The sequence below is a fragment of the Somniosus microcephalus genome, chromosome 6 (assembly GCF_052327205.1).
Source record: "Somniosus microcephalus isolate GS21.2 chromosome 6, FLI_Smic_1.0, whole genome shotgun sequence".
In the NCBI taxonomy this organism is placed as follows: Eukaryota; Metazoa; Chordata; class Chondrichthyes; order Squaliformes; family Somniosidae; genus Somniosus; species Somniosus microcephalus.
The window spans coordinates 211,206,107-211,221,832 of NC_140992.1; the positions used below are offsets into that span (position 1 = coordinate 211,206,107).

General features: G+C 48.6%; 1 pseudogene; it reads left to right on the forward strand.

Annotated features, from left to right (window-relative positions):
• LOC147116433 (leukotriene B4 receptor 1-like) overlaps positions 1-15,726 on the forward strand; it is a 43,849-nt pseudogene that overhangs the window by 25,081 nt on the left and 3,042 nt on the right.

Below are 15,726 nucleotides of genomic sequence, written 5' to 3' on the forward strand. Positions count from 1 at the left end.
TTTTCCACTGGCTTCTCTGGGGTTACTAGGTTTCGCAGTAAGCCATATGTTTTTGCACCCATGGAATTCAACAATACCAGTGCTTTCCTGTCATCTGGCACTTCATTCGCCTTGCAGTACACTTCTATGCGTTCGACATATGTCGCCCAATCTTCGACTTCATTGTCCAACGCTGTGACACTGCCACTCTTCGGCATCCCTGGGTGTGGTTAGACTGGCTCAAAATGGCGTCTCCCGCGCTCTCCCTTCTTCTCCGCTGTGGCTCAAAATGGCGTCTCCCACGCTTTCCCTTCTTCCCGCGCTCTCCCTCCTTCTCCGCTGTGGCTCAAATGGCATCTCCCGCGCTTTCCTTTCTTCCGCGCGGACGCTGCTCGGCCCTTGAACACCGGCTGCGCCCTGCGCGTTTTCCTGCGCGCCTCTCTCGTTGATGCCGCTCGGTCCTGAACACCGGCTGCGCCCTGTGTGCTCTACCCTCTCTCTTATCCCGTCGACACTGCTCGGCCTTTTTCTGTGCTGTCGGTCGGCTCTAGCCACCGCTGTCCGGGAAGGGTCTGCGCCGTACCTGTTGCCAGCCCGTTTCGCTGGACCACCGTGACTGGAGAACCAAGCCCAGCTCTCAACAGTCTCCTCTGCGATGCTCAAGTCGCCGCTGGATGGTCGATGCCCGTACTTCTGGAGTCGGCCTTCTTCTTTCACTGTTCTCCAGGAGCGAATCCCTGGGAGGTGATGCAGAGTTGCAGGTAGGTTTGAATCTTCTCGTCGCCAATGTTAGATCCGTGTATCTTGATGTTGTGTGTCCTTCAATAACTAGACACGAGGCTGCAGGGAACAATCAACAGGTGTTTACTGGATGAGGGTTGCTCTAAAACTAACTGTACAGATCCCTACTCAGGGTTTATATACAGGTGTGGTCACTGCCGGTACTACAGTATACAGGAGCTGTAAAAAATAGTTCTCCCCTTAAAGGTACATACACTACACAGGCGATGACCATTCATAGAAACATAGAAGATAGGAGCAGGAGTAGGCCATTCGGCCCCTCGAGCCTGTTCTGCCATTTAATGAGATCATGGCAGATCATCCAAATTCAGTACCCTGTCCCTGTTTTCTCCCCATATCCCTTGATCCCTTTAGCCTTAAGAAATATATCTAACTCCTTGTTGAATATATTTAATGAATTGGCCTCAACTGCCTTCTGTGGTAGAGAATTCCACAGGTTCATTATTCTCTGGGTGAAGAAATTCCTCCTCATCTCTGTCCTAAATGGCTTACCTCTTAACTTCAGACTTTGACCCCTGGTTCTGGACTCCCCCGCCATCGGGAACATCCTTCCTGCATCTAGTCTGTCTAGTCCTGTTAGAATTTTATAAGTTTCAATGAGATCCCCTCTCATTCTTCTAAACTCCAGCGATTATAAGACCAATCAACCCAATCTCTCCTCATACGTCATTCCTGCCATCCCAGGTATCAGTCTGGTGAATCTTCGCTGCACTCCCTCCATGGCAAGAACATCCTTCCTCAGATAAGGCGACCAAAACTGCACACAATACTCAAGGCGTGGCCTCACCAAGGCCCTGTACAACTGCAGCAAGACATCCTTGCTCCTTTACTCGAATCCTCTCGCTACGAAGGCCAACGTACCATTTGCCTTCTTAACCGCCTGCTGCACTTGCATGCTTACCTTCAGCAACTGGTGCACAAGGACACCCAGGTCTCGTTGCACTTCCCCTTCTCCCAGTCTATTGTCGTTCAGATCATAATCTACCTTCCTGTTTTTGCCACCAAAGTGGATAACCTCGCATTTATCCACATTATACTGCATCTGCCATGCACCTGCCCAATCACCCAACCTGTCCAAATCATGCTGGAGTTTTTCGGCATCCTCCTCACAGCACACACGTCCACCCAGCTTTGTGTCGTCTGCAAAATTTGAGATATTACATCTAGTTCCCGCACCAAGATCATTAATATATATTGTGAACAGCTGGGGTCCTAACACCGATCCCTGCGGTACCCCACTAGTCACTGCCTGCCACTCGGAAAAAGACCCGTTTATTCCAACTGTTTGCTTCCTGTCTGCCAACCTTTTCTCTATCCAAGTCAGGACCTTACCCCCAATCCCATGTGCTTTAACTTTACACGCTAATCTCTTACGTGGGACCTTATCGAAAGCCTTCTGAAAGTCCAAATACACCACATCCACTGGTTCTCCCTTATCTATTCTACCAGTTACACCCTCAAAAAATTCCAGTAAATTAGTCAAGCATGATTTACCTTTTGTAAATCCATGTTGACTTTGTCCGATCCTGTCACTGTTTTCCAAGTGCTCTGCTATTACATCTTTTATAATGGACCCTAGCATTTTCCCCACTACCGATGTCAGGCTTACTGGTCTATAATTCCCCGTTTTCTCTCTACCACCTTTTTTGAATAGTGGGGTTACATTAGCTACCCTCCAATCCATGGGAACTGTTCCAGAGTCTATAGAATTTTGGAAGATGACCAGCAATGTATCTACTATTTCTATGGCCACTTCCTTAAGTACCCTAGGATGTAGATTATCAGGCCCTGGGGAATTATCGGCCTTCAATCCCGTCAATTTCCCTAACACCATTTCCCTACAAAAACTGATTTAATTCAGTTCCTCCCTCTCATTAGACCCTATGTTACCCGACATCTCTGGGAGGTTATTTGTGTCCTCCTTTGGGAAGACAGAACCAAAGTATGTATTTAATTGGTCAGCCATTTCTTTGTTCCCCATTATAAATTCCCCTGATTCTGACTGCAAGGGACCTACGCTTGGCTTCACCAAACCTTTTCTCTTCACATATCTATAGAAGATTTACAGTCACTTTTTATGTTCCCTGCAAGCTTACTCTCATACTCTATTTCCCCCCTCTTAATTAATCCCTTTGTCCTCCTTTGCTGAATCCTAAACTGCTCCCAATCCTCAGGTTTGCTGCTTTTTCTGGCCAATTTATATGTCCTCTCGTTGGATCTTATGCTATCCCTAATTTCCCTTGATAGCCACGGTTGAGTCACCTTTTTTGTTTATTTTTATGCCAAACAGGGATGAACAAATTCTTTAGTTCATCCATGCGATCTTTAAATGTTTGCCATTGCCTGACCACCGTCAACCCTTAAAGTAACGATCCCCAATCCATCCTAGCCAACTCACGTCTCATACCATCGTAGTTTCCTTTATTTCAATTCAGGACCCTAGTCTCTGAGTCAAATACTTCGCTCTCCATCTTAATGAAGAATTCTATCATATTTTGATCGCTCTGCCGCAAGGGGCCTCGCACAACAAGATTGCTAATTAATCCTTTCTCATTACATAATACCCAGTCTAAGATGGCCTGATCTCTAGTTGGTTCCTCGACATATTGGTCCAGGAAACCATCCCATATACACTCCAGGAATTCCTCCTCCACAGTATTGTTACTAATTTGGTTAGGCCAAACTATATGTAGATTAAAGTCACCCATGATAACTGCTGTGCCCTTATTGCACGCGTCTCTAATTTCCCGTTTAATGCCATCCCCAACCTCAGCATCACTGTTTGGGGGTCTGTATACGACTCCCACTAATGTTTTCTGCCCCATGGTATTTCTCAGCTTTACCCATACAGATTCCACATCATCAAAGCTAATATCCTTCCTTTCTATTCTGTTAATCTCCTCTTTAACCAGCAATGCTACCCCACCTCCTTTTCCTTTTTGCCTGTTCTTCCTGAATATTGAATACCCTGGATGTTGATTTCCCAGCCTTGGTCACGCTGGAGCCATGTCTCCATAATCCCAATTATATCGGGCCAGAAATTCGTGAACGGGGCTTACCGATTTGCACTTACCCGACGCGCCTGCCGATCACCTCCAGGGACGCCTGGAATTCCATTTTGAATCTGAAGAATCCCGGGCAGCGCCTGACGTCACGCCGCCCAGGAGTGCAGCCAGCGCGAAGCCTGGAGCGCGCTGTGCAACTGAGACACGCCCCTTGAGGTCTCAGTTTAACAGGACACGCCCCCAATGTTTCTGCCAAGCTGCTAAGCATTTTTACATGCAAAGCAGCAGTTTAAATAGGTTTTTGGAAGTTTTTTTGAAGCTTTTGGTAACTTTTATAAACTTTTAAAAACGTTTACATTATTTTGAAGAATCTGAAGTAGTTTTAAACAGAATTAAAGCAATTTAAAGACTTTTAAAAGCCCTAAAAGATTTTTTTAAATTCCATTTATTTATTTAGCAATGTCGTTGTCATACGTGTCTTCACACTGTTCCCTTTGGGGAACTGTATGAAGTGGTGGAAGGATTTATGGCCATGATTAATGCTCATTCCGTGACCGTAACCATCTTTGAACCAGCCATTAGGGCGGTTAGTCCTATGGCGGGAGGGTTTTACGGGCTCCCACAAGCTATATAAGGAGGGGGGGGCCACCCACACCCACGGACGCAAATATCCCACTGGATGTCAACCCAGAATTTAGAGCCGGAGCTCCGACTCCACTTGCCGGGACTGTCTGGAGCGGGGTTCGAAACCCTACCCTGATCTGGCCCAGTGGCGGGGATCCTACCGCTATGCCAAAGGCCCAATCCGATTAGCAACGTGAAATGGCTGGAATGAGCACAATTCACGGCATTAAAAGAACTCACAATTGAACTGATGATGAACTCGGCAATCTCCTCAAGGAGGTGGAGGCGCAGCGCCTGCTCATCATTGGTAATGAGAAGTCCAAGGCGCCGCAAAAAGGGCAGATGATAGCTTGGTCTTTCAAGTGGCAGCATAGGGCTCCAGTCACGGGGAGGGAAAAGGCGCAGGAAACGTATAGGTGTCACCTTTTGTGCGGAGTGGGCCTTTTGCGTAGCAGTAAGCATCCCCGCCGCTGGGCCAGAAGGAGTAGGGTTTCGAACCCCACTCCAGACAGTCCCGGCAAGTGGAGTCGGAGCTCCAACTATAAATTCTGGGTGGACATCCAGCGGGATACTTGCGTCCGTGGGTGTGGGTGGCCCCCCCCCTCAGATGGGTTGTGGGAGCCCGTAAAACCCTTACGCCATAGGACTAACCACCCTAATGGCTGGTTCAAAGATGGTTACGGTCACGGAATGAGCGTTAATCACGGCCATAAATCCTTCCACCACTTCATACAGTTCCCGAAAGGGAACAGTGTGAGGATACGTACGACGATGACCTCTTGCGCAATGCACCTCCTTGGACCCTCAGTCGCAGATGCGAGGGGGCAAATCGTGCAATTGTTAAATTTTTCATTTTATTGACATGTAAAATGTTGGCCCAGTAATTCCCTTCCAAATGCGCGAGTACGGTCGGGGTACTTACGCGTCTGGCCGGAGGAAATGCCGGTTTTCAGCATGCACAGTGCATGTGGGGAAAACCGGCATTTCCTGTCCTCTGAACGAAGGGGTTCAGAGGCAGAACGCATGCGACTGCACAGGCAGCGCGTGCGCAGTAAAATTCGCCGCTTTCATTCATGCTTTCAGTGAGGTCAAGTCCTTACAACTTACACATGAAAAAAGCATGGGTACAGTTGCTCCAGAGGCTGCGGAGGAAGATATTTCTTATCGTGGAGCTTCTGAAAGTATGTGTGTCTGTATATATTCCTTTGCGTGTTATGTATATATTCCTTTACTTATGTGTATGAATGTATTATTTAATTGTGACTTTCAGAGAAAGTAACTTATTGGAAAATCATAATTAAAAACATACATTCATACACATAAGTAAAGGAATATAAAACATACATACATATACGTAAAGGAATATATGCGGACATACATACATAATTACTTATTACTGATGAAAAGTTTCTTTCTTAAAAGTGCTGGAAATGTTACATTACTCATTTTAGAACACTCATTTTCACATTCAATTCACACAGCCACAATTGCTCCTTCTACCTACCGTTCTGAAAACCCATTTAAAAAAAAAAATTTAAACTTTAAAACTTACTTAAAATTTCTTAAAATAACTTCCCTCCCTTTCCCAAACAAAAATATTACCTTTCAGAAGCTCCACGATAAAATATATCTTCCTCCGCAGCCTTGGAACAACTTTACGCATGCTTTTTTCAAGTGTAACTTGTAAGGACTTACCCCCACTGAATCCATGAATGAAATCTACGAAGTTCACTGCGCAAGCGCTGCCTGTGCAGTCGCACGCGCTGTGCCTATGAACCCCTTCGTTCTGAGGTCTGGAAATGCCGGCGTTCCCCGCATGCGCTGTGCATGCTGAACGCCGGCATTTCCAACGGCCAGATGCGTGAGTACCCAGACCGTACTCACGCATTTGGCCACGAATTTCTGGCCCGTTATATCCGTTTACATCTATTTGCGCAGCTAATTCATCCACCTTATTACGAATGCTCCTCGTATTAAGACACAAAGGGCTAGAAATTCAGTTGGTTGCGCCAGCCGTTAGCGCCTTAGGAGGAGTAGATGTCGAGCGCTAGGCGGCTAGCGCCCAGGCGCTGCGCGATCTGCGCCTCGCCCCAACTTCAGTAGAGATTTAGCGCCGGCGCAAAGTCTTTGCGCGCGCTCAGCTGCGCGCGCAGATGATGACGTCATTTCCTCGTGCAACGCCCTTTGTGCGCTCCAATCCGGAACTTGAGTCGCGTCGCCCCATTGTGCGCCTGGCGCCCCTAGCGACTGTTGAATGGAACGGTGCTCAGCCGATGCGGGGCGCGGAAATGAAAGGGCACTCCTCCTGCAGTAGAAACGGCAGCCGTGTTGCAACACTCCGTCTTTGTGAGAGACGGATCGTCTGGTGGAGGAGGAGGAGGAGCTGTACCACATAACAAACGAATGTCGGCCTGTCAAAAGCACAAATGCACCCCTCCCCTTTAAGAGCTCACCGGAGCCAGAGTGTCTGCCGTCAATCAGCAGCTCGCCGCACCTGCCCTGCGCCCAACTTCCGGGGTTTCGCCCCGGCCCGCCGGCTTAGCGCCTAATGATAGTCATGCATCGCCTGTTTTAGCGCAGCAGCAACCTCTTGGGGCGATGCCACTGAATATCGGCGAAGGGGGCACGACTTTGCGCCGGGCGCAAACTTTAGCGGCCGCCCGACTTTACCGCCCCAAAAGTGGCTATACTGAATTTCTAGGCCAAAGCCTTTAGGCTTGTTTTTTTTAACATTCTTAGACCTTTTGGATTTATTGTTTACTGTGACCATGTTTGATTTAAACCCTTGATTTCTCTGACTGCGACTTTTGCTTTTCTCCTTCCTGTCTTTTGCTCCTATCCTTGCTTCCCTTTCCTCTGTCTCCCTGCACAGGTTCCCAACTCCCTGCCATTTTAGGTTAAACCCTCCCCAACAGCACTAGCAAACACACTCACTAGGACATCGGTTCCGGTCCTGCCCAGGTGCAAACCGTCCAGTTTGTACTGGTCCCACCTCCCCCAGAACCGGTTCCAATGTCCCAGGAATTTGAATCCCTCCCCCTTGCAGCTTTCCTCTAGCCACATATTCATCTGAAATATCCTTCTATTTCTACTCTGACTAGCAGATGGCACTGGTAGCCATCCTGAGATTACTACCTTTGTGGCCTATTTTTTAATTTACCTCCTAACTTCCTATATTCAGCTTTTAGGACCTCATCCCAGTTTTTACCTGTATCGTTGGTACCTATATGCACCACGACAACTGGCTGTTCACCCTCCCCCTCCAGAATGCTCTGCAGCCGCTCCGAGACATCCTTGACCCTTGCACCAGGGAGGCAACATACCATCTTGGAGTCTCGTTTGCGGCTGCAGAAACACCTATCTATTCCTCTTACAATAGAATCCCCTATCACTATAGCTCTCCCACTCTTTTTCCTCCCGTCCTGTGCAGCAGAACCGCCCCCCCACGATGCCATCTCCCTCAACAATATCCAAATTGGTATATCTGTTTGAGAGGTGAATGGCCACAGGGGACCCCTGCACTACCTGCCTGTGCCTACTACTCTGCCTGGCGGTCACCCATTCCCTTCCTGCCTGTGCAGCCTTTACCTGCGGTGTGACCAACTGATTAAACGTGATATCCACGATGTCCTCAGCATCGCAAATGCTCCAGTATATATCCATTCGCAGCTCCAGTGCCGCAATGCGGTCTGCCAGTAGCTGCAGCTGGATACACTTCCCGCACACATGGTTGTCAGGGACACAGGAAGTGTCCCTGAGTTCCCCCATAGTGCAGGAGGAGCATGCCACAGGGCCGAGCTGTGCTGTCATTACTTACCCTTCTATTAATTTAAATTAACTTAAATCAAATCAAAACCATCAATTACACTACAATCTCCTCTTTAACCAGCAATGCTACCCCACCTCCTTTTCCTTTTTTCCTGTCCTTCCTGAATATTGAATACCCCTGGATGTTGAATTCCCAGTCTTGGTCACCCTGGAGCCATGTCTCCGTAATCCCAATTATATCATATCCGTTTTCATCTATTTGCGTAGCTAATTCATCCACCTTATTATGAATGCTCCTCGCATTAAGACACAAAGCCTTCAGGCTTGATTTTTTAACACTCTTAGTCATTTAAAAGAGGTCATCGCTGAGCTGGAGACACATGCCAAGACCACTGGTACTGTGTGAGGGGGTGTTGTGTGTCCCAACCAATCCAGAGGGGCTTAGTGGGGAGTTTCTGTGTGTATTATATAGTGTATGTTCCGGGGTTTGTGGGACAAGTCCATGATATACCCTGTACTGCAACACAGTGTGATTTTAGGCATCTTAATATGAGACTGGGGCCTGTTCGACAGTCAAGTTGTATTGTTGTACTGTTTGTTTTACGCCACCAGGCAATTTACGTACTGGAGGCGGGTGTGTGTGTTAAACTTATTAAACACCATATGGTTGAGTCTGAAAAGCTTGTCTGTGTCCCAATCCTGTTCACCGTAATTCCTGTCGTCTAGAACTAAGTAGGAGAGGTGATTCGAACCACTAAGGCAAACCACCTACAGGTCGAAGGAAAGAAATGGCAGCGGCCTCGCTTCCGCTCACATCCGGCACGGCCTGCACTGGTCGCCTTCTAGGTGAGGGCGATAGAGTGGGCGGGATGTGCGTGTGGCGGCAGTATTCAGAATAGGCAGATCAACACGCAACACAGATTTGATGCATGACCTGCCACTTTGGACATAGCTGTTCCAAACAATGCCCTCTCCTAAACTTGCACAGCAGAACATGCATTCAGCAGCACAAGGGACCCCCCGCCAGCGCTATTTAAAGGGATACATCCAACTTGCAGGTAAGATGATTATTTCCATTCTACTGGCTCTCGCAGAGTTTATATGAATAATGATTTGCTGGAAGGCATTTATAACATTATTAAAGTGTGCAGGGAGTGCTGCTGGAGGTTGGGATGGTGTTGGCTGCAAATGGAAGGCCTCTGACTACACGACTTGCTCCCAGTCATACGGGCTCTACTCACAGTCCCCCTTGTGTGTCAGCATGAAAGCGAGATGGAGCAGAGGCAGCAAAGACAAGCTGCTTGCAGAGGGAGGAGGCAGGGGGGAGGAGGGCTCTCAGCAGGAGGATTTACCCACCTAGGGTCTTCAAGGGGCATTTCTCCAACTTTCACCTAAGCCAGGAGCAGTGCTTTCGATGGCTCTGCTTCACCAAGGAGGTGGTCACAGAGAACACTGCCAGCTCTTGGAACCAGACCCGCAGCCTCAGATCAGGGTGATGACGGCTGTCAGTGGCCCTGAATTTTTTCAAGAGCAGCTCCTTCCAGGCTGGAACAGGCGAAAAAAGCAAACGTCTTGCAGTTCGCCATTCATTGTTGCATCCGGGAGGTCAGAGTCTCTCTACTCTAGGAGAAGGGCCTTCATTGTCTTCTCTCTAAACAGAGAGTAGCAGGAGGAGCGTGCATGAGGCTTTGCCAGGATATTGGGCTTTCCCATCGTGCAGGGCGCCGTCGACAGCAGACACATGGCTTTGCGGGCATCGCATATCAATGCTGAGATGTTCCGTAACAGCAAAGGCTACCACTCACTTAAGAACATAAGAAATAAGAAATAGGAGCAGGAATAGGCCACTTGGCCCTTCGAGCCTGCTCCGCGCAGACTGTGCAGTTGGTGTGCAACCACGCTCAGCACATCATGATGGTGAATGCCCGCTAGCCTGGCAGCAGTCTTGATGCCTTCATTCTGCATCAATCTGTTTTGCCAGCAATCTTCCAGCCACCAGGTCGAACCCAACGCTGGCTGCTCGGAGACAAGGGGGGTGATTTTCATTCAGAAGTCGGGAAGGAGGCGGGACTACAACATTCGGGGTTGTAGTCCTGCCTCCATCGAGATGCGGCCAATCCACGCGATTTCAACTTGATTGACCTTGTTGAGCCTGCCCAACGGGCTCAGCAGGCCAATTAAGGGCCACCCGGCATCAGGTGACATCACAGACTGAAATTTTATCTGTCAAGACGTTTTGACAGATGAAATATCAGTGTTTCACAGCTGTTTGAAGCTGTCAAACACTGACAGTCTTATTTCTAACCTGAGTCCTTCTACACAGACTCAGTTAGAAATCTCACCGACACAGAAAGCTGCAGGCTGTCACTTTTGACAGATCGCAGCCATTCTGCTTTCTGTGCCGGTTAGATGATGGACTCCCGAAAGTAAAGGAAGGCAGGCTGTAAAGGTAAGTACAGGTAACTTAAACTTCTTTACACACTTTAGACACACCAAACACACTTACCTTTGCACTCATGCAACCATCACTCACCTGAACACCGACATCTCGACCCCCCCAAGTCCTTCAACCCGACGGCCCGACTCCTCTAACTTGGCGTGGTTTGGAGCCGTTGGGAGTCCCACACTTCAAGCTTTAAAATAGGGATTAGGCTAAAAACTGCCTGTTAACTACCTGTTAACAGGCAGTTAATTGGCACTAATCCCTTCCCGCCTTGGGTAGGCGGGTCCCAGTGTGGGGTGGGTACCCGCCTCCTTTGAAACTTACGGGTTGGGGGCGGGATGGTGTCGGGACCGCCGAATTTGGGAATTTAACCCCCCCCGCACGCCCCCAATCCTGACTCCATGGGTCAATGAAAATCGACCCCAAGGACTATCCACACTACGCCACTCGTGGCCAGCACTCATATAATTACAGCCATGCTGCCACGAGGAACGTCATTGAGCAGAACATCAGGCTGCCCAAGCAATGGTTCCGCTGCCTTGACTGCTCAGGAGGAGCTCATCGGAGCGGGTGTCCTATTTCATAGTGGTCTGTTGCATCCTCCACAACTTGGCTATCATAAGGTGCAGCCCTTACTACCATGGGTTCCATGACCACTTCAGGAGGAGGAGAAAGAGGAGGAAGAGGAAGAGAAGTAGGAGGAGGAGGAAGGAAAGAGGCAGCCTGCAAATCCCTGTTCCGGACAGGCTGCATGTGAGCGCATCAGCAGAAGCTTATTCCTCTAAATGAAACCGCAGATCCCCGTTACTCAACACTTCCCCAACTTACCATCCCTCTGTCAAGGAACATCACAGCCTTCTCTTTGGCACAATGCTGAAATGAAAGCCACCACAAAACAAATAAGCCACATATAATTTATAATTGATTGATTCCAATATTACATTACAAAGTCAACTAATCACTCTTGTGCATTACCTTAATGTCTGTCTTTCATGTTCCTTTATCTATTCTAATGCTCCTACGAAGTGCTAACCCAGTGGCTGCAACATGGCTGGTGGAAGGCAGGAAGGCAACTGACCTTCCCTGGGGGACACTGCACATGACCTTGCAGGAGCACCTTGAGCAGCTCTGAGCCTACAAGGCCCAGCTGCAGACTACACCACCTCGGCATAGGCGGCAGCAGTCTGGGCCGGTTGGCTGACAGGCAACTGCAATGGCACAGTCGGAGTGGCAGTGGTGTAAGTATGAAAGTTGTCGTCTGAAAGAGGACAGCAGGTTCTTGCTCCACAGGGCCACTGCCAATCACCCGGGGCGGCATCTCAGCATTCCTAGCCATCCTTTGGAGGACAGATTGCTGGACTGCTGTGAGACCCTGCAAGCCCCTTTCCACACTTGTAATCGCAGCCATGATGGTAGCTGTCTGATCTTGCATGGCAGCAAACTAAGCCTGCATGAGAGCAGTCTGTGCTTCCACTGCACCACTCAGAGATTGGGTCGTTTCCACTTGTGCTGCAATGGAAGCTGCGACATCGCCCATCAGGCCCAGCATCATGGTTAGGTCCACAGGTGGTATAATGGAGTTTCCCATCACTTCAATCCTGGAGATCATGAGCTCCAAGCTCCGTGCAAAGTCCCGTGCAATGTTGGAACTGGAATCCTTCAAGCGCCTTGACAGTGACAATAGGCTATCTGACAGGCCTGCCATTGCACCAAGCAATGCTGGAATCAGGAGGAAGGCGAATGAAACCGTTCACCTTCCTTTTGTTCACATTGATCATGAGACCCATCAAGCATGGTACAAAGGTAAATGAGGCATTGCCGCATCCTCTGGGAGGTATCACTTCAAACATTGCGCACCACTATTGAACTTTTGCATAAACTCATTCATAGTCCCCAAACTGCTTGGTAGAAGTTCCTCGAAGGTGGAGGTGGCTGCTGAGAAACACAAACAGATGCTCACACATCCAGACCAAAACTACCTTCTACTGTTTGGGACTTTCTCAATGGGGTCAGCAGCCATGAGTTCAGAGTTGGCTCCCAAGAGCCATCCACCCAGTGGTTCTTCTCCTTCAAATAATTTAGCCTCTGCCAATTGTTGCACAATGAAGGGATCATTTCTACTTCTTGCATAATGTCCACAGATATGGATGATGATGTCTCCATGGTCAGATACAACCTGAACAAAGCTGCTCCCTTTTCATAAAGTCAGAGTGTTGAGATGAAGGGCTCTGTGGTGTATGTAACCTGTTCCACCGTAAGAGAACTACCTTAAGAGATGTACTACTTTCTCTTGGCTGCTGTATACTGTAATACCGGTGGTGACCACACCGGTATATAAGTGTTGTGTAGGGATTTGCTGGGCAGTTCAGCCCTGACCTCCGAATAGTAAAGACCTGTTAAAAGTTATTCTTGCTGTCTGTGTCCAGTGATTGATCCTAAGCATAACTGGGACACACAGACTCAACAGTGGCGACGAGTCCGATCTTACCCTGCGGCAGTTTTACATCCAAGGCAACTTCGTCCTCAGAACGGGCGTCGAGAAGAGGCATCCGCCCTCATCATCCTGCTGAGCACCATCGCACGGGAGGCATCGAGAACCCGGGTTAAAAAGAAAAATTCTGACCACGAAGACCTCCATCAGCGACAGGCAGTGATCATCCCTTCTACCACGGTGGTGGGTAAGCCGATCAGCGACACGAGCAGAAAGTCGGCCACGTTGGCTGTGGAGTAGGGGAGGGAAAACGGAGGAATAAGGGCGGAGAACTCGACCACGGCCGGTAAAAAGGGCCGGGCTGCAATCGAGGCCGAGAGGCGCAGTGACTGGGGCAGCTTAAGGCACGAGAGCCGCGGAGAACTCAAACACAGCCGGGGTAAAGGACCGGGCTGCAAGCGGGGCTGCGAGGCAAAGCAGCGTCGGGGAATTGAGAACCGCTGGGGAGGCGAGAACGGCAGCAGCACGGCAATCGCCATTGCAGCCAGCGGGGGAAGAAGGCAAACGCGGGAATCCGCCATTGTAGTCGGCGGGGGAAGAAGACGAGCGCAGGAAAGACCGCCAAGCACGGGAAGCCGCCATTTTAGTAGGCGGGGGAAGAAGACAAGCGCGGGAAGCCGCCATTTTGAGAAAAAGAAAAAATTTAAAAACTTGCAAGGATGCCTAAACATGGGAACATTAATACCTTTGATAGCGATATTGAAGATTGGACCACGTATGTAGAACGCATGGAAGTTTATTGTAAAGCAAGTAAGGTACCAGATGATGAGAAAGCACTAACCTTATTAAGCTCAATGGGTGCGAAGACATACGGGCTATTGAAGCACCTTCTATCACCAAATAAACCGGCGGATCAGACTTTCGCGAATATTGTTACTGTCCTGAAAAATCATTTAAACCCCACGCCGCTGATGATAGCGGAACGATTTAAATTTTACAGAAGAACGCAGCTGAAAGACGAAAGCAACGCTGAATTTTTAATTGAACTGCGTAAGCTACTGAAGTACTGTCAGTTTGGAACAGGACTAGCAGATGCGCTGAGAGATAAATTTGTGTGTGGATTGTTAAAAGAAGGAACACAAAAGCGACTGCTTGAGGAGAATGATCTTACGCTTGATAAAGCTGTCACTATTGCAGCATCGCAAGAAGCCGCAGCGAGAGGCATGGCGGAAATGCAGCTACGGTCACCGGAACTCAGCACCAATCAAATGGTCTTGGGTACAGTAAAATGTTATCGTTGTGGAAAGACAACGCACGATCAGAACCAGTGCTGGTTCAAAAATCAGGAATGCAGAAAATGTGGCAGGCTTGGTCACATAGCTAAAGTATGCCGGTCAGGAAAGAAGACCAGCAACAAAAAGTCACTGCAGGAAAAGTACAGAAAGGTACACAAGGTGACAGAGAACAGTTCGAACGAACAGAAGTCAGATTCAGACTCCAGCAGTAATGAACTGGGTAGTCTAAGAGTACACAATGTTGGTAAGGAAGCAGACCTCCAAACAATTTGGGTCACACTTCAGATAGCAGGAGTCCAAGTGAAGATGGAATTGGACACTGGATCGGCATTGACGGTCATGAATAAGCAAGATTACAAAAGGTTATTCCCACATATTCCCCTACGGGATACGGAGATTGTATTGAAAACATACACGGGACAAAGAGTATACCCCATCGGGAAGATAGAGGTAAAGGTGGTCCACAAGGGCAAAGAAAGCTGAGGAATGGACTTATATGTGCTACCTGAGGGAGGTCCACCACTACTGGGACGGGAGTGGTTTAGGAAAATAAATATGGACTGGCATTCCTTAAAAGCACTAACGGTATATATTGGTGAAAATGTAATACGGCGTCATGCTGACCAACTGGTAGAATCGAGAACAAGGGTCGAACCCATGGTTACGGCAGAGACAACCGTGGAAGAAGTTAGTGAACCTGAAGCATCTACCTCAGAAGTGAATGTACCTGATGATGATGTCCAATCCATAAGAGACCAACTAGATGAGTCACCCCAGCAACGAGAATCAGAGACCCCTGAAAGGCGTTATCCAACTCGAATCAGGAGGCCTCCTCAGAGACTGAATCTTTGAACTGTTTTGCATGAAGTTGTATATATATATATATGTTATTATGTTATGTTAAATGGGGATATAACTGTTAAGCTAAAAAGGGAGGATTGTGGTGTATGTAAGCTGTTCCACCTTAAGAGAACTACCTTAAGAGATGTACTACTTTCTCTTGGCTGCTGTATACTGTAATACCGGTGGTGACCACACCGGTATATAAGTGTTGTGTAGGGATTTGCTGGGCAGTTCAGCCCTGACCTCCGAATAGTAAAGACCTGTTAAAAGTTATTCTTGTTGTCTGTGTCCAGTGATTGATCCTAAGCATAACTGGGACACACAGACTCAACAGGCTCACTGGATACCATGTGCGACTTCAGAGAAACTTTCCTCAGGAGAGCTCTTCCGGGCTCCACAAAACCAGCCTGGGCCTTTGCCATTCTGGATCGCCCCAACCCACCCAAGAATGGACACACCTCCCCTCCCACAGACCTATCTTCCTCCGGCCCGGGGCACTCGTTCACCTCCCGCTGCCCGCTGGCCAATGTTGATGAG